The sequence below is a fragment of the Saccopteryx bilineata genome, chromosome 5 (genome assembly GCF_036850765.1).
Source record: "Saccopteryx bilineata isolate mSacBil1 chromosome 5, mSacBil1_pri_phased_curated, whole genome shotgun sequence".
Lineage (NCBI taxonomy): Eukaryota > Metazoa > Chordata > Mammalia > Chiroptera > Emballonuridae > Saccopteryx > Saccopteryx bilineata.
In genome coordinates this window covers 197530373-197550059 of record NC_089494.1, presented here as the reverse complement: position 1 = coordinate 197550059, position 19687 = coordinate 197530373, and the positions used below count along the sequence as shown (strand labels likewise).

General features: G+C 38.3%; 1 protein-coding gene and 1 non-coding gene across 5 annotated transcripts in view; one reads left to right on the top strand and one right to left on the bottom strand.

Moving 5' to 3' along the window:
• Window positions 1-19687, top strand: part of ARHGAP24 (Rho GTPase activating protein 24) — an 881345-nt gene that overhangs the window by 638109 nt on the left and 223549 nt on the right. The window lies entirely within an intron of this gene.
• TRNAM-CAU (transfer RNA methionine (anticodon CAU)) lies at window positions 1435-1510 on the bottom strand. The gene has a single exon. It is a non-coding gene; the product is annotated as a tRNA-Met (tRNA).

Here is a 19687-nt window from a genome sequence, read left to right as displayed (position 1 = left end):
AGGGGTGGAGAAGCAAATGGGCGCTTCTCCTGTGTGCCCTGGCCGGGAATCGAACCCGGGTCCTCCGCACGCTAGGCCGACGCTCTACCGCTGAGCCAACCGGCCAGGGCCAAGTTTGAGTTTTAAGAAACTAAAAGTAGTATTTAATTTTTTTTCAATATTAGATATGTAAAAATCAGGAATGTACCACAAAAGTGGGAATAATGATGACATTAGGAACTTAAGAATGATAGTGAATGCAATAGAGATGCTTCTTTGTGTTCGAACAATTAAAATGTTTTTTTTCCAAATAAGCTTGAAACAATTTTATACTTAAAAATACAAAGATAGGGAAATATCATGCCATGCCTCCAAAAATATAAAGTTTTAATAATTTTAAAACTATATTTCATATAAAACATGGTTGTTAGGATTAAGGGAATTCAGAATAGGCTGGTCTTGAAGGAATATCCTAAAATCAAGATCATGGAAGAAAAATGGAGTCTCCTACATGAGCATTATCTATATAGAAACCCAGGCATACATCATCTCATCACAGCATAGACTACTTTAAAAAACCATAGCCCAGGTCCTGGCTGGTTTGCTCAGTGGTAGAGCATCGGCCTGGCGTGCAGGAGTCCTGGGTTCGATTCCTGGTCAGGGCACACAGGAGAGGTGGCCATCTGCTTCTCCACCCCTACCCCCTTCCTTCCTCTCTGTCTCTCTCTTCCCCTCCTGCAGCCAAGGCTCTATTGGAGCAAAGTTGGCCCAGGCGCTGAGGATGGCTCTATGGCCTCTGCCTCAGGCGCTAGAATGGCTCTGGTTGCAACAGAGTGGTGCCCCGGATTCCCCTGGTGGGCATGCCGGGTGGATCCCGGTTGGGCGCATGCGGGAATCTGTCTGACTGCCTCCCCATTTTCAACTTCAGAAAAATACAAAAAAACAAACAAAAACAAACAAACAAACAAACAAAAACAATAGCCCAGTAATTGTAAATATATTTTTAATTAAAATGAAGTATAAGATTACTAAAGTATGTTTCAATTCTGGACTCCTTGCAATATCTCTTAAAATTATCTAATGTTTGCAATGTCCTCAAAGCCTATCTGAACCCTCAATTTTTTTTCCTGACATCCAGCCCCTCCTTTTTATTTCCTTTTTTTTTTTTTTTTGTATTTTTTGAAGTGAGAAGTGGGGAGGCAGACAGACAGACTCCTGCATGCTCCTGACTGGGATCCACCTGGCTAGCCCACTAGGGGTCGATGCTCTGCCCATCTAGGGTATTGCTCCATTGCAACAGGAGCCATTCTAGTGCCTGAGGTAGAGGCCATGGAGTCATCCTCAATGTCCGGGCCAACTTTGCTCCAATGGAGCCTTGGCTGCAGGAGGGGAAGAGAGAAACAGAGAGAAAGGAGAGGGGGAAGGGTGGAGAAGCAGCTGGGCACTTCTCCTGTGTGCCCTGGCCATGAATTGAACCTGGGACTTCCACATATGAGGCTGATGCTCTACCACTGAGCCAAGCAGCCAGGGCCTTTCTTTTCCTACTTTTTAAAGTCCCTCTTTCTACTTCAAGCAGTTTATCCTTTCAGCTCTCTCTATCATTTTATAGAACCACAGCCAAGAATGGAGCAGGCAGACTTAGTATTCTTTGGAGTGACTAAAACCAAAAGTCAAAGACAAAATGCTTTGTAGCAGTCAAAAGGAGGCAAGAAATAGTTATTATACATATAAAATTCCCCCCCCCAAAAAAAATTCCTTGTGTTTGACATAGATAAGAGGGATGAGCTTTTAAGAAACTAGCTTTTGCTTACCTGAGGGAGTACCCCATTGATTACATCTGCATAGATCAAGTCTTTTTAAAATTAATGCTGTGGTTTTTCCTTTGAAAGTAGGTAGAATTAACTAAAAGATAAATCATATACTCTGGCACACACCTTGATGGTATTTTTAGGGATGTTATGACAGTTTGTGAATCATGTTCCAAATGCTATTCACTCAGGAAACACTTCTGATAAGTCTTTTCTCCCATCATCATCTGTATTTGGCTTTAGTTTCTGAGGAAATATCTGATCTCAGACAGATTTTCTGCTTCTTGTTTCAGAAATCTGATCATAGAGTTGATTTTTTTATAGTACAGTTCATAGCTCTGTCAGATCTCATTGTCATCAACTAATATTTGGACATTTTTAAAAATTCTTTGTCATTATTTAATTAGCCTCCAAAATGTCACAAGAGGCAGAGTTCTCCCTGTTTTTCTGTATGGAGGACTTTTTTTTTTTTTTGAAGTGGAGGAATATTTTTCATGCCTCATAAATTAGAGACAAAAGGTAAATAGAGAGTTGACAGCTATAAAAGAAGCAAAATTAGCTCTCAGTTATATAGCACCAATAAATTGTTAAAGAATGGAATTTTGTGTTAGCAGGAGGTCATAAATGTACAGCACACACCAGTCACTACCTTTACTTGTATGAACATGAAGTAGTACAGAATATATGTGCTTTAACCTAGTCTAGATAACAGATTTTTTTATTTATTAATTTATTTGTTGTGTTTACATAGATTCTAGTGTCTCCCCTAAAGCATCCCCCCGTATCCCCCCAGCATCGGATAACAGGTTTGATACACATTTTTGAGCATGAAACACCTCTATAATGTATATTTCAATAAACCATCAGCAATAATTCTAACTGCTTATTTACAACAAGTATCTGTGATGAGAAATCGTTAAGGGAACAAAGTTGAGCTTGTCTTTCATCCCTCAATCTTAAAAGGATTGCATTTTAGAGATGTAGGCTTTGATTTGGGGCCATAGTTTTAAAATATTGGAGCTGAGTTTATACTAAACTTGGAAAACACAGTCCAGATAAGTGAAAATGGGGTTAGTTACAGATTAAACTTTATTTTCCACAGGACAATAAAAATATAGGAGAGTGCTTCCTCTTTTAATTTTGTTTATGGTACCTGGCAAAGTCTTTTCCATCACATTCTATTTTTAAACAAATTTTCCCTGTGTTAAAATTATGACCCTCACTTTATATGTACTTCTTTTTATCTCATAAAATGTGGGATGAAATGAAATTAGGCTGTTTCCTATAACAAAAATAAAATGTTCTTGTGCATATGGTGAAAAGAAGAAATTAATGCAAAGGGTCCTCAGGTTATGACACAGTTCTGTTCCTACAACAGTCACATAACCCAAATTTTGATGTAAGTCAAAACACACCCTACCCTAAGTTACTTACCTATCCTAACAGTTGTAAAATCATAATGTAGAACATAAAAACACAAATAAACCACAGGAAAAGGAAAAGGACATGAATATACTATACTGTACACTGTACTGTAGTAACAGAAAAAATGACCAAAAAATGACTATAAAATTTTTTTTTTATTTTTGTGGTTGGCTTGCACACTAGAAGGAGATTTGCAAGGTGGGAGAGTGACCTATTGTGAGGAGGAAGCTGGAGAGGCAGGAGAACCCGCAGAAGGTGCTGGAGACACTGGGTCAGGTGAATCAGGATTGCCTAAGGATCATACAGGAGATGCTGGAGATGATTCTACCTGTACTACAGGTGTTTCATCTCGAGAAGCAGCTGATGTAGAGGGTACAGGATCTGTAGCCTATGTAGTCCATAAGTTCGACTCTAACGGCATAAGCCAAAACACTCACATCTCAATTTTTTTTTAGTTTTTATGGGGATGAATGTCGTAAACTCAAAAATATCAAATGTCAAGACTGTTGTAACCCAAGGACACCCTGTAGTTCCTGTTTTCTTCAATATTAATCTACCACCCATGGTGCACTAGGTGTTGCTCAGAATATACCCATGAAGCAGTGTCTTCTTTTTAAGAATTTATGACTCATTGTAAACTGTATAATACAGAAATGAAGAGCAAAATGATAGGGGTATAAATAAGGAGATTTTGGAAGAAATTTACTGAAGCTTCACCTGAGAAGATGTGATTTATTTAACAGTATGAGATAATGACTAAGAAGAGTTACCCATAGCTCTTGCCCTTTTCTTTAGGGATATGTATTTCTCATGCTGAAGGGGAAAGGCATTCCCAAATGCATAATGCAACAATATAAATGTATCTTGTAGCGAGGGAATAAAACCATACAATTTGGAACTGTGGCGAAAAAAAATAATCTGCTCTTTTTTGAGTTGAGTCTACTGAAGGTAGCTGTTTGAATCTTTAAAATGCAATTTACATCCATCAAGAAGATATCTGAATTCTGTTGAAATAATAAAGATAGAATGAAAAAGAGATAGTATATATCACTAGGGATTATTTTGCTGATGTTTTTAGTACTCTTTTGTAACATTGGTTGTGAAGCAAGTGGCATAAGTAGTAAAATACCAGGGAGAAGAAAATAATACCCAAATACAATTGTATTATATGTTCTTATTTTTTTGTATTTTTCTGAAGTTGGAAATGGGGAAGCAGTCAGACAGACTCCCACATGCGCCTGACCAAGATCCACCTGGCATGCCCACCAGGGAGCGATGCTCTGCCCATCTGGGGCATTGCTCTGTTGCAACCAGAGCCATTCTAGTGCCTGAGGCAGAGGTCATGGAGCCATCCTCAGTGCCCAGGCCAACTTTGCTCCAATGGAGCCTTGGCTGCAGGAGGGGAAGAGAGAGACAGAGAGGAAGGAGAGGAGGAGGGGTGAAGAAGCAGATGGGAACTTCTCTTGTGTGCCCTGGCTGGGAATCAAACCCGGGACTCCCGCACACCAGGCCAAGGCTCTACCACTGAGGCAACCAGCCAGGGCCTGTGTTATATATTCTTTTAAATTATTACAGAATATTTTATTTAAATATTGTCTTTTGACAATCTTAGAAAATTCTCATTGTGATCTTTTATACGAGTAACGCAGCCTTTAACCAGGTTTGACCATCTGTTTCTGGTCATTAGTGGCATAGTGTAATACTACTGTTCTTCGACCAACAAATAAAGGCCTACCCTCAACAACCTCTCAGGTTATCCCCCTCAAAGAATAACCTGAGAGGTAGAAGGACTTGGCTAAAGGAACATTGCTTACTTAGCCAAAGGTCCTTTTCAAGAGTAGTAGACAACATCCAGTTGCAAGGAAACTCCACTCTACCAATAAAACAGAAAGATGTCCCCTCTCACTCTCCTGTTTTCTCCATCTGACACCTCTAAATTTTGTATCTGTCTCAGAATTGATATGTACATTGATACAGAAATTTATACAAAGAAATCACTGTTACCCAGAGGCAAAATATATGGTAATAATCTAATGACCTTTTTATTATTGTTCACTATCTTGGCTCTATTTTCTAAGTCCTTCCTCTTTCTCTGACTGAAAGAACCTGGTTTATTGGAGAGACTAGGGGTTGTGAATTTCAACAAATTAGGATTCAAGCTAGAGTAAATTATGGACTATTTTGGCCCTTAGTTCTTTTTCTCCATAGAAAAGTAATAACACCATTGTTACAAGGCTGTTGTGAGTATAATGAAATAACAGGTAAAGCTCTTAGTGGGAAGCTTAAAGTGTAGTGATGATAATTGGATTCATTTTCCATTGTTTTGGGTGTCCATGCCCAATTCTCCTGCTAGAACTCCTTATTTCATTTTCCCATCTCCTCTCATATAACCCTCCTTTTGCTGTTAGATTAAGGGGGCTGCAATTGAAAAAAAATGACAATATGATAACAGAAACATAAACTTTCTATGTATAGTGACATGAGGTTAAATTAATATATTGTCAGCTGAATGGAAAGGAAAATTATATCTAATTCCTTTGTTTCTGACTAATAAAGACCAAGTTTTATGCATCTAAACATTAGTTCAAATATCATTTTAACTTTTCTTTGAAAATATCAAATAGAATTTGTAAAGTTAGAATGCATGAGTTCTTTCTAAATATCTATAAAATTTGGAGATATTATTGGCAGAATCCAATCAAGTTGTTTCTTAAAAACAATACTTCTTAACCTGGCCAGGCAGTGGCACAGTAGATAGAGTGTCAGACTGGGAAGCAGAGGACCCAGGTTCAAAACCCCAAGGTCACCGGCTTGAGTGCGGGCTCATTTGGTCGCTGGCTTGAGCAAGGGGTCACTTGCTCTGTGGTAGGCCCCCAGTCAAGACACATATGAGAAAGCAATCAATGAACAACTAGGGTGCCACAACAAAGAATTGATGCTTCTCATCTCTCTCCCTTCCTGTCTGTCTGTCCCTCTCTGTCCCTCTCTCTGTTTCTCTTTGTCTCTGTCACAAAAAAAACAAAAGAACAAAACCAAAAAAAAAAATGATACTTCTTAAAAACCAAACTAGTAAAGCCAGGAATACATCAAATCTCAGTAGTGTTCCCACTACTATTTACCCCAAACTTCAGTGGCAAGACCTCTAATCCAAATAAATTATAACCTCTTGAACCCTTAACTATTTTTGAAGGGGATGGAAGGTTAATAATAAGAAGTAGAGTCTTATTAACTCTTGGCCATATAATGTTCCTTGTGGCCTGTATAGCAATCATAGAAACCTGGGGTTTGAATTGAGACCTTTAAAATTCTTGGTGAGTCTTCCCATCTACTCTGTTGACACTGTAGGCTTGTGACTGGGAATTCGATACTCTGCTTGTTTGGGTTTTAGTCAATATTTCTTTCAGTTTTGAAATATTTATTGATCTGACTTTAGTGACAACTTCTATTTAGAAAATTTTGATTGTTAGTTAGAGATTTGAAATATACAATAATGATTAAATACTTATGTCCAAATCACTGTTTCTTTCTATTTTTGGCAGCAGTCAGAATCTGAAAAAGAAATTTATTTATTTGAATCCTATTATTTAACTTGAAGAGTATCTCATAGGCACTATCTAGCACTTGTTATCTTTGCATGTTTAATTATTTCACTACACAATTTATATTGATTCTAAAAAAAAAGGACATGTTTTTGATTAATACAGCATAGTGGGAAAAAATCAGTTAGGAATCAACTTCTGTGCACACATAAAATAGTAATAAAAACACAAACCAAAATTAAAAATAACATGTAATATTTCTTCCCATAAGGATACTCAGCTTACTGTATCCATATCTTATATTAAATTCTTTCACACATGTTCAACTCTGGATCAATACAAGTGTATTAACTACTTGATGTTTTCTTGGTTACATTGATTCACCACCAGAGAGGAATTTTATTATGTCAATTCCCTAAGAGACAGGTTTTCCATTGCCTCTGGTGAGGTATGTTGAATCAGATTGGTCCTTTATACTAAAGCCCTGATTTAAAGTTATGAAATTTACTCATAGTCTTTTTTAAAAAAAATTTCGAGTATATTACAAGTTGTCACTCTACTCTCAATCCTGTGTAGCTGAGAAAAAGTTTGCTAGAATTGGAATCTGTACTAATTAAATTTGAATTTCAATCTACTTTTTTAAAAATATATTTAATAGAACTTTCTAAGATCATTTTTCTATATTAACCTTATTAATTTTATAGACATTATTTGTAGCAAATTTTTTTCTATTTCCAGTAATAAAAACCCAACTATAGCCAACATCAGCAAAAATGGAATTTATTAGACCATAAAATTGAGAAGTCTAAGGGCAGCTCAGCCTTCGGGCCTAGTGTATCAATCTGAGTCCAATCAGGAGAAAGAAACCACAAAGTAACTTAGACAGGGAAACTTTAATATAAAGAATGATTAACTCTAACAAGCAGTTAGCATATCAAGGGATTGGCTTGTAAGAAGTAAAAGGAACTCTCAAGGACTTAAGCAGATCTACGAGCAGCAGCCGCAACTACAGGGTGAGATTGAGCACCCAAGGGAAAGACCACCTCCCAGGCTGAGATTCAGATTTCACTGAAGGAGGCGTGGCCTGGCCTCAGGGCATGGTTGAGCAGTCACTGTGCTCCTGTGGAAGCAGAACTTTCTACAAGTTTTCCCTCTGGAACTTGCCTGAGATGCACCTTCTAGAATGCCAGGAAATTCACGGAGAGGTGTCTCACGGGAGGCACTGTACCCAAAACTGCCTGCTGAGGTACAGGGGGAAGCATCTGGCCATTGAGTACTCAGGCCAGTGCGCATTGGCAGATGCTTGATGCTAAAGAAGCTGTGAGTGCTGAAGTTGCTGGGCCCTGAGGAGACCATATGTGCACTGGAGGAGCTGGTGCTGGCAACCGCCTGTGCTGCTGCAGAAGGTGGCAGAGCCAACCCCAGGAACCTGGAAGGGAAAACCCATTGTCTCTGGCAATGTCTCTCTCATGCCCTCTACTGACAGTTTAACATGATGCCAGCTGGCAAAAGAAAAAATATTAAAGGGACCATATCCATTTTCACAGAGCAGGAAAAAAGGATAAATTTAAAACAAATGTAGCAAGCTCCCAAGGTTGAAATGATGTCAGCAGGATTTACTTTTCCTCTGTTTCTTAGAATTGCTTTCCTCTGGGGTGGCGTCCCTGTAGGCTGGCTGCCTCCATATTGGGATATGTTCAGCGTAGCAGCCAGAGTTTCTCTTCTTAGTCATTGTAACAAAATCCCATTATTGAGTATGGTTGACTCTGATTAGCCTGATCTGTGCCACATGCCATCCCCAAATCAGTGTGGCCGGGGGAGGTGATGTTTGCCCCCTCATTTGGTATTATGCTTACCCCCCCACTTGTATTCATCAGCCTTGGGCTGAGTAGGCCAAAACAACTTTGGTAATGGGTACTATAGCTGAAGAGTAAAGGTGCAGAATTCACTGAATGCCTTAAAAAATGTGCCTTATATCTTTTTAAGCTTCTTCATTTTCTAGGATCATTTTTATGCAAAGTTCTAGAGCTTGAATGAAATAAAGACCATTTTGTTTGGTCACTTCCCTTGAATTTACTGCTAAGGGGAAAAAAAAGACAGTACGAGCATTAAGTTTTAAAGCCAGAATTTCTATTAAAGCAAGATCAGTAAATTATAAAATACAAGTTTTTTCCCTCAAAAGTGAGAAGCCGAATTTACTTAACTAAATGTTCTTTCAGCAAGAGTAGTAGTCCATATGTGTCATCTGATACAACTCAGCAATACAAAGAAATAAACTACTCATATACATAAACATGTGGGTAGATTCTACAGGCGTTATGCTGAGAGAGAAAAAGCCAATCTTAAAGGACTACCTACAGCATGCTTCCATCTTATACAACATATCGCAGTGACAAAATTATGGGGATGGAGAACTCAGCTGGACTGTCCAGGAGCAGAAGCCAGGGAGATGACTGCAAAGGTGTGCATGAAGGAGTTCCTGTGGGGTGATGGAACAGCTCGGATCCTGGTTATCATGATGGCTTCACAAATCAATACATAAGATAAAATTTCATATAACTATACACCCCACTTTCCACACACACACAACAAACAGTGCATGCAAAACCTGACCGAACACCAGAAAGGTCTATAATTTTGTGAATGATACTGAACAAATCTTCATTTTCTGCTCTTGGTAACTATATTACTGTTTTCAAAGATGTTCTCTTTAGGAGAAGATGGTTAGAATGTAGATGGGAAATCTCAACTATTTTTGCAACTTCTCTGCAGGAGTAAAATTATTTCAAAATACTGTAATAGTTAAGAGTAGTAATAAATTGAGGCTGGGTTTCTGATAATCAAGAAATGGAGGCCCTGGCCGGTTGGCTCAGCAGTAGAGCGTCGGCCTGGCGTGCAGGGGACCCGGGTTCAATTCCCGGCCAGGGCACATAGGAGAAGCACCCATTTGCTTCTCCACCCCCCCTTCCTCTCTGTCTCTCTCTTCCCTTCCTGCAGCCAAGGCTCCATTGGAGCAAATATGGCCTGGGCGCTGGGGATGGCTCCTTGGCCTCTGCCCCAGGTGCTAGAGTGGCTCTGGTCTTGGCAGAGTGATGCCCCAGAGGGGCAGAGCATCGCCCCCTGGTGGGCGTGCCGGGTGGATCCTGGTTGGACACATGCGGGAGTCTGTCTGACTGTCTCTCCCCATTTCCAGCTTCAGAAAAATACAAAAAAAAAAAAAAAAGAAAGAAAAGAAATGGAAAGTTAGTTCCCTTGCAAATTTTTTATTTCTTCACAGTGAATACAACTAATAATAATAGATATTTTAGATATTTAAAAATAAAAACAAATGGGTGTTTATACTATTTATGCTAAAAGTCAAAGATATTTTAATAATATTAGGGGAAAAAACAATTTCAAATTACAGACAAATAAGGAAAAAGAAAACAGAATGAACCCTATGATATCGAATTAATACTGTGTTGGTAACGAACAACTGAGTTTCCACCAACTCTTTTCCTCCTGTGTAAGAACAGAATTGCTCAGGTAGAACCAAGTAGAAGATGGATCCCAGGTTGAAGTAGGCTCCAAATGACAAAATAACATCCCAAACCATTGTAGGACAATTGGTTCTCATAATTCTTTTCAATGTTAAGAATTAAATCTTCATCTTATACATTATTCAAGAAAATTATAGCACAGATAAATTATTTTCTAGACATTCACAAGATGATTAAATGCAATATATTTGAAATTTCTAGTTGATATATTTCAATAAAAGAAAAAAATTCATATTAAAAAATTATTCAAGCCTGACCAGACGGTGGCGCAGTGGATAAAGCATCAGACTGGGATGCGGAGGACCCAGATTTGAGACCCCGAGGTCACCAGCTTAAGCGTGGGCTCATATGGTTTGAGCAAAGTTCACCAGCTTGGACCCAAGGTTGCTGGCTTGAGCAAGGGGTTACTTGGTCTGCTGTAGCCCCCCAGTCAAGGCACATATGAGAAAGCAATCAATGAACAACTAAGGTGTCGCAATTAAAAACTAATGATTGATGCCTCTCATCTCTCTCAGTTCCTGTCTGTCTGTCCCTATCTATCCCTCTCTCTGACTCTCTCTCTATCTCTGTAAAAAAAAATTTTTTTAATTATTCAAATTAACATTATTCTTTTGTCTTTTAAATACATGCATACCATAAAACTTTCAAAGAACATACAGTTTTTAGATGAACAAAATAAGAATAAATAACACAAATAATGTATGGGTGGTTATATATTAGTTATTCATGGCATTAGGTTTTTTTGTGTGTGTGTGACAGAGAATCAGAGAGAGGGACAGATAGGGACAGATAGACAGGAAGGGAGAGAGATGAAAAACATCAATTTTTCGTGGCGGCACCTTATGTTAATTGATTGCTTTCTCATATGTGCCTTGACCTGGGAGCTTCAGCAAATCGAGTAACCCCTTGCTCGAGCCAGCAACCCTGAGCTCAAGCTGGTGTGCCTTGCTCAAACCAGATGAGTCCGTGCTCAAGCTGGCAACCTTGAGGTCTTGAACCTGGATTCTCTGTCTGCGTCCCAGTCCAATGCTCTATCCACTGCACCACCGCCTGGTCAGGCGTGGCATTAGCTTCTTGATTTCCAAAGTTTTCCACCAGTTGCTACCTGTACCTAAGCAAATTATCTGTCTTCTCAGAACTTCAGAACGCTTCCTCTAAAAGGTTGCTGTAAAGGCCACTCAGACAACATGAATATGCAAAGGTTCTCTTAGTGAAGATAGTTTCTTCCCCTTCTGCTGCCTACATCTGTATTGAAGCCAGAAAGAATTTTGAGTTAAGAAATGACTTTTCAGATACTTATCTCTACTTACATGCACTATACTAAAAACAACAGAACATTTAAGAATCAAACAGCCACATGTCCAGAGAAATAGTCAAGCTTCATGATTACTGACTTATTTATAAATGGTAGATAAAGAATATCAGCTCTTTAGATTTAAATCAAGACAAATAAAGTAGTTAATGTCCAGGTTTTTATTTTATTTTATTTTATTTTATTTTATTGATTGATTTTTCCCCCATTTTTCTGAAGCTGAAAACAGGGAGGCAGTCAGACAGACTCCCGCATGTGCCGGACTGGGATCCACCTGGCACGCCCACCAGGGGGCAATGCTCTGCCCATCTGGGGTGTCGCTCTGTTGCATCCAGAGCTACTCTAGCGCCTGAGGCAGAGGCCACAGAACCATCCCCAGCGCCCGGCTATGGGAGGGGAAGAGAGAGACAGAGAGGAAGGAGAGGGGGAAGGGTCTAGAAGCAGATGGGCGCTTCTCCTGTGTGCCCTGGCCGGGAATTGAACCCGGGACTCCTGCACGCCAGGCCGACGCTCTACTGCTGAGCCAACCAGCCAGGGCCTATTGATTGATTTTTAAAGAGAGGAGAGGAGAGAGAGAGAGGGAGAGAAAGAGAGAGAAAGAGGGAGGGGGAAGCAGGAAGCATCAACTCATAGTAGTTGTTTCTTGTATGTGCCTTGACCAGGCAAGCCCAGGATTTTGAACCAGCAACGTTAGTGTTCCATATCGAGTTAATGTCCAGGTTTGAAAAATAATTTTTATGGAAAATTAAGGTAGTTTCGGTAGGCAACACATTGGAGTGTAAAAGGTCAGAGGGTTCTGTGTTAGACTGACTTGCTTTGAAATTCTTGACTCAACTCCTTAGCAAACCGTGTGGATATCACTTAACACTCCTGAATTTATTTCCACATTTGTAAACCAAGAATTATTATTAAATATGTAGAGAGGGCAAAATAAATGATAGATTAAGATGTGTAAATTATCTGACACACAGTAGGAATTCAGCATGTGGTTTTGAGGCTCATATGCATGTAAACTTTAGAAGACCAAGATAATACATTTGAATTTGGCTTTTGTGCTTGACTGAGGCTGATAAGTGAATACACGGTTATTGTCACCTCTTCTATTAGTTGAATTTTTCATGATTAGAGTTTTCTAAATACTAGAGAATACTAGAACTATAGAAAAGTGTGCTTAACTGTTTGTAACATTTTCCTTAACTAAAATACAGCTTAATTTGTTTGCTGTCTTCAGGGCTTTCTCCTCATTGTTGGGCGAAGAGAAATAAAGGGAGGAAACATTTTCACTAGACCGCTAGGGATGTAGGATAGCACTTTCGTACCTATACCATAGAACAGGGGTCCCCAAACTATGGCCCGCGGGCCACATGCGGCCCCCTGAGGCCATTTATCTGGCCCCCACTGCACTTCCAGAAAGGGCACCTCTTTCATTGGTGGTCAGTGAAAGGAGCACATTGACCATCTCATTAGCCAAAAGCAAGCCCATAGTTCCCATTGAAATATTGGTCAGTTTGTTGATTTAAATTTATTCATTCTTTATTTTAAATATTGTATTTGTTCCCGTTTTGTTTTTTACTTTAAAATAAGATATGTACAGTGTGCACTGGGATTTGTTTATAGTTTTCTTTTTTTATAGTCCGGCCTTCCAATGGTCTGAGGGACAGTGAACTGGCCCCCTGTGTAAAATGTTTGGGGACCCCTGCCATAGAACAATTATGATCTGTTTTTTATGATGCTTATATTGCTCTTTTTTTTTTTTTTTTTTTTTTTTTTTTTTTACTTTTTGTGTTTGCGCATATTTTTTTTTGTTTCATGAGCTTGAAGCTTAATTTGTCTCCAAAACTTTTCAAATGTTGGGGGATTCTCTTTTTCTCAAACGTAAGGCCGTAATATCTTTCTGCAATTTGCACAGGCTGGTAATTTCAAAGGCAGTTCACACCTATTTTTGTGTGATTTACTGTGCACCCTGCAGCAGGACGGGACAGTGCAATGTCATATAAAGTGGCCGACAACAGTGTGCCTTGGCTTTTTGCATATTTGTATTAGCATAAAAGGCCCCCAATTGTTCTGAAATCTTCTCATTTATAATAAATGTAAGCACTTTCTTTCTAGTCCTAGGTGATTCTGTTTTTATAAATAAATTCTTCAAATATGATTTATAGAGTGGGACTATATACTATTAGAGTTAGGAAAGTCTTTACTAAAATTTTATTATGATGAGCTTTATAATAAATAGCTTGGTATCAAAGCAACTCATGGTCTAATTGTTGTTCGGCCCCAGTAACTCTGGTGAATAATTTAGTGTCTCTGCACAGCAGCTCCTCATCATCTTGACAATAGGTCTTATATAACATCTGTACTTCTGTCAACAGTTGCAATGAATATGTACTGAAATGTACTATTCTATGCAAAATTTAAATATAAAACAAGATTTTTAGGAACCACTAAAAAACCATATTTTGGGGTCAACAAGAAGAAAAATAGCTTGTCTTCCCTTTAAGAGAACTAGATAATAATACCAGACAGTACCTAAGTGAATTTGGCTTACTTAAAACACACACTGGCCTTGGCCAGTTGGCTCAGTGGTAGAGCATTGGCCTGGCGTGCAGGAATCCCGGGTTCAATTCCCGGCCAGAGCACACAGGAGAAGCGCCCATCTGCTTCTAGACCCCTCCCCCTCTCCTTCCTCTCTGTCTCTCTCTTCCCCTCCTGCAGCCAAGGCTCTATTGGAGCAAAGTTGGCCTGGGCGCTGAGGATGGCTCCATGGCCTCTGCCTCAGGCACTAGAATGGCTCTGGTCGCAACAGAGTGTTGCCCCCTGGTGGGCAAAGCATCGCCCCCTGGTGGGCATGCAGGGTGGATCCCGGTCGGGCGCATGCGGGAGTCTGTCTGACTGCCTCCCCGTTTCCAACTTCAGAAAAATACAAAAAAAAAAAAAAAAAAAGAAAGAAAAGAAACACACACACACACATATACACACTTGGAGCTGGCAGTTCAAATATAAAACAAATTATGAGACCAGATAATTTTTCATCATTATATATCACATCACAAATTTCTGAGAAACTTCAATTAATTATTAAAAAAAATCTGACATCTATACAGGGCTTTGTATTTTTCAAACACTTTTATTTTATCTTAATAGAAAGTATCTAATCTAAACCTTTCTTAGGTTTTTCTCTTGAAGGTATTAGCTATTTTTTTTAAAAAAAATTCTTTTTATTTTTACTCTAGACTACATCCTTAAATCTTTTTTTTTTTTAATTTTTAAAAGATTTTGTTTATTGATTTTACAGAAGGGGTGTGGGGGCATGAGAAGTACCAACTCATATTTCTTCACTTTAGTTGTTCATTGCTGGCTTGTTGCTTCTTATATGTGCCTTGACCAGGCAACTCCAGGGTTTCTGAGCAGGCAGACTCAGTATCCAGGTCGACGCCACCTCAGGCCAGCCGGTATTAGCTTTTACAGTGTTTTGAAATTGCTGAAAAACAGACAGTATTCAAATGAACACTCCTCTTCCCCTGAAATTTTGAGTTTAAAGATCCATAAAGCTCTGGAGGTAAGACAAGGTACTCGCCATAGTTTTGGTTGTTTTTTTATGTTAACCAAAGGATTCTAACCCCAAACCCCTTTTTTCTTTAATCTCTAGTGCAATCTTAGTTGCAGATATATGCTAACAAAACAAGAACAAAGATCTGAGATAAAAGTTTACTTGTGCTACAAATTTACAGCAAGCATGAATGTAAGTTGATTAAGAAGCTTGTGATGAAAATCATTGGGAGAGTCTCATAAAAAATATATCATCTTCTTTATCCAGTGAATGACACTTTGGTTGTTTCCATGTCCATGTCTTAGCCACTGTGAATAATGCTGAAATGAACATAGAGTCATTTTGGGGATAGATAACTAGAAAAGAGGTTGATGGGCTATATAGTAACTCTATTCTTAATTTTTTGAGGAAACTCTATGCTGTTTTCTATACATTGACTATACCAGTTTACATTCTCACCAGCAATGAATGTCAAGGGTTCCTTTTTTTCCCACAACCTCTCCAACATTTGATATTACTAGTCTTGTGGATAATAACCATTTTAACAAGTGTGAGGTGATATCTCATTGTAGTTTTGATTTGAATTTCCCTAGTATCTAGTGAAGTTAAGCATCTTTTCATATATCTGTTGGCCATTTGTATGTCTTCTTGGAAAAAGTATCTATTCAGGTCGTCTGCCCATTTTTTAAATATATTGTTTTTTTGAGGTGTTAAGTAGTATGAGTTCTTTTGAAATATTACTAAGCCATAAGAAAAAATAAAATACTGCCATTTGCAACAGCATGGGTGGATCTTGAGAATGTCATACTAAGTGAAATAAGTCAGAAAAAGTTAAGAATCATATGATTTCATCATGTCTGGAATATAAAACTGAAAGTAACAAATGATTAAATAATAAAAATAAACAAAAACTCATAGACACAAACAACAGTATGGTAGTACCAGAGGAAAGGGAGGGTGAAATATAGTAAGGATAAAGGGGGTCAAATATATATGGTGATGGAAGTAGACTTGTCTTTGGGTGGTGGGCACACAGTGCAATATGTATATGATATGTCATAGAATAGTACACTTGAAATCTATATAACCTTATTAACAAATGTCACCCCAGTAAATCTTATTAAAAAGGAATAGACCCATATATATGGCATATCTTAATACTTTTGCCTTGGAAACTGATGGAATGCATTCATTACTGATTATTCCTTACAATTTATATGACTTCGACCAAAGATCTTGCTGTGCTCTCCCCCTTCCCATTGCCATGCCTTCCCCTTGCCTCTTTTTTCAAAGCAGAAAAGGCACAAGTGATATTCAGGTCCTGCAAGAGTTAGTGTGAGTGAGTTGGAATAGTCCTTCAGAGCGGTCAGGATGATCACCCAGATGCTTTGACAAATGTGCCAACATCTGTTCCAGAGTAATTTTTGCTGCACAAATCTACCATTAACAAACAGTAAGGACTTTAATTAACTAAGCATAGCAAGGATTGGAACTCTGATAAAATGGTACCATCTGGAATAGAAAGATGTAAAATTCTCTCAGCTGTGTTGTTAGGGACTATATTAAATTTTCTCTTGATCACAAATGATTCTTCTCCTGCACAAGGTTAATAGCATAGTTTTTATGATTTGAAATACTTTACTCAGGTATGCCAGAAGTGAAATGTCAATTTCCTGAGCTTCACATTTTTTTTCTTTGTCTTTTTGTTAATCTCCCATTAGCACTCATTACTTTTGCAAGCTCCATAGAGTCATGTTGATCAACTTTGAGCTTCTAGAAGAGATCAGACAGAACTAGTAACAATGTCCAAACCACTGACAGTTGTTTGTAGCAAACCTATTTGGAAATTTAATGTAAAGTCAGGATAATCTCCCTAGAAAAATTTACTTGTGCCCATAATCCCAGAATTGTGAATACGATTTCAGGGAGACTCTCAGAGGGCCATTTATGCTAAATCTGTGGATCCAATATTAAATATCTCTTTTTCATACACACTTTTGTCTCTTGTACGTGCAGCATGGTAGCCATGTTATGCCAACAGAGTACTTCATTTAACAGCTTTATTTGACCAGATTTTTAAGGTTCCTCGGCAAATATGAACTTGAGATTTAGAAACTAAACTTGTTCCAGTTTGGTTCAGTCTGATGGTTCCCAACTGAATAAATTTGACTCCTGACCGGAAGGTGTGATACATTAATTGCAAGTCTTCATTCTTGGCTTCTGTTTATGGGGAAGGAAGAAACTTTCCTTTCTCTCAAGGTTCTTTTGGCTGGTCTGCAAATCAAAGAGATGTAAAATGAATTGGTAAGAGAAGATAACCAGATTTAATACAAACCTGTGTATGGGAACCCCACATACATGAGAGAATCAGAGACCCCAAATGCAGGAGAGGTTCAGAAATACATAGAAATGGGGGGTTGAGGTATATAATTCATCCTGAGCTAAGGCTGAGGTAATGCCCTCAAAACTTTGGGGGCTGCAAAAGGTCATTGCTTGACCATAAGAACCGACATTTAGTAAATAAAAGTTTTCCCAGCCCTATAGATAGGTCAAAAGAAGTTATTTCTGATGATCTTTTATGGGCAAGGTCCCTAATTCCAGTTCTAAGTAGTTAAAAGAAGGCACAGAGTATCTTTTGAGCTTGTGACTAGCATTACCTTTAGCTCAAGACAATCTCTATACCACAGAGGCACACTTTAGGGTGACTCATTCTGGACCCTCACACACTAATTTACTTAAGGTGGAGATGAGGAGAATTTGAAGTACATTCTAAGACAAAGTGCTTTGAGGAGACTCCATAACCTGCTTGTTAGCAGAGAAGCAATGCTTTCTGCCAATCAAGTTAAAGTTTATTGCAGCTTAGTCTGTATAGCAGTGTCACTTGAAAAGATTTTGTATTTGGCAATAGTGTTTGACAATCATGAATTACAAGGTCTAACATACTTCTACTTCTTAGTACGTTTGAGAGAAAGCTTTACAAAACAATCCTAGTATGCCCGAGGCAAATGACATACTCAGTCATGTAACAGTCATTCCCTATGGAAGTGACTTTTTCTTCATGGAGGGCTGAATTAGGAATTCAAAAGAAGGTTGCTACACAAACACTTGATATTTGATAACAAGCATAAAAATTGGAGTTAAATAAAAACTTTAAAAAAAGAAAGAAAAACTTTTCACCATCTCATTAAATTATCTTTTCATAAATTCGGTTGAACAGTCTCTGGTTTCAATTTTCTATCTGTAAAGTCAGAATACAATATAAGTCAAAAATAGATAATTAAGAGAAAGCTTATGAGTGTCTGAAAATACAGACTTTTTGCTACATTGGGCTTTTTTCCATTCCTAATCATATTTCTATCAATCTTAATAAACCCTTGCATTTTTCATATGGTAGAGAAAAACATGAGATATATTTTCTAACTTAAAAAAGGACATATTACACTGTTCTAAAACAAATATACATGCATTTACCTTTCTAACCAAATCAGAGGCACCCAGTGTCAGTAAGATATTTATGCTACTGTCTTCAAGTTAAAAAGTCCACTGGATTTTGTAAAATTGAACAACTGAGACAGGCCATAAGCCAGGACAAGTGGAATAAGGAAACTGAGACAGGGAGTTGAGTGGCCAAGCAGTTTACAGCATCTAAAAAAGTTAGGGTGACCAATCGTCCTCCTTTAGGAAGGACAGTCCTTCTTCTGTAAGTTCCGTTCTCCCTCGAAAAGTGTCCTCCTACATGTCCTCCTTTTTGATATTGGAAGACTAATCTGTAAATGTCCGTATTTGATTAATGCAGAGTTGATCCATTGCATGTGATGTGACGTATTTGTATCTAAATGAGTAATTTTTCTTACAATAATTATTAAAAAATAATTGGCATGTAAGCATAATTACAATATAAAATATTACAAATGTTTTTATTATGCATTTATCATATTATAGTATATTATTGTTGCAATAAATAAAGTGTTTCTTTAATTTACGATATTGTTTTCTTCTATTTATTTTTATCTTCCTTTTCATTGTAAAAAAGTTGGTCACCTTAGTAAAGTGCTAAATCCTATCTTCCCTAACCATGGACACACGACTAGTTTATACTTCTTCCCAACCAGTGGATAAATACCTTAAATCACCCTACCAGGGAGATAGATAACAGAAATCCAAGTACAGTAGAGTCATTTGTACCAACCACATGCAAGGATGCCTGAATTTAAGGGAATAAATGTCATGTTAGTGCATCAGCATAAAGCTGATGAGTATTCTATTGAGATCCTCGCCTAAGACTTCTCTTAAACTCCCAGGCTTTTAAACCCTCAAGATAAAGGACCCAGTGCCCTCCTTAGCCTGCTCACACCCTTCCCTTCCCCCTCTCCTCCCCCATCAGGCATGTTAGTTACCTTTGTCTTTCTCTCTCCCGGGGGTCCTTCTGTTTCTGTAACTTGTTTCCTGAGCCGATGCAGCCTAGCTGGCTCACTTTCGCTACCTCTGTAACTTTTTAAATACACTTTCTCCTATAGTTTGAGTTCTTGACTCTGAAT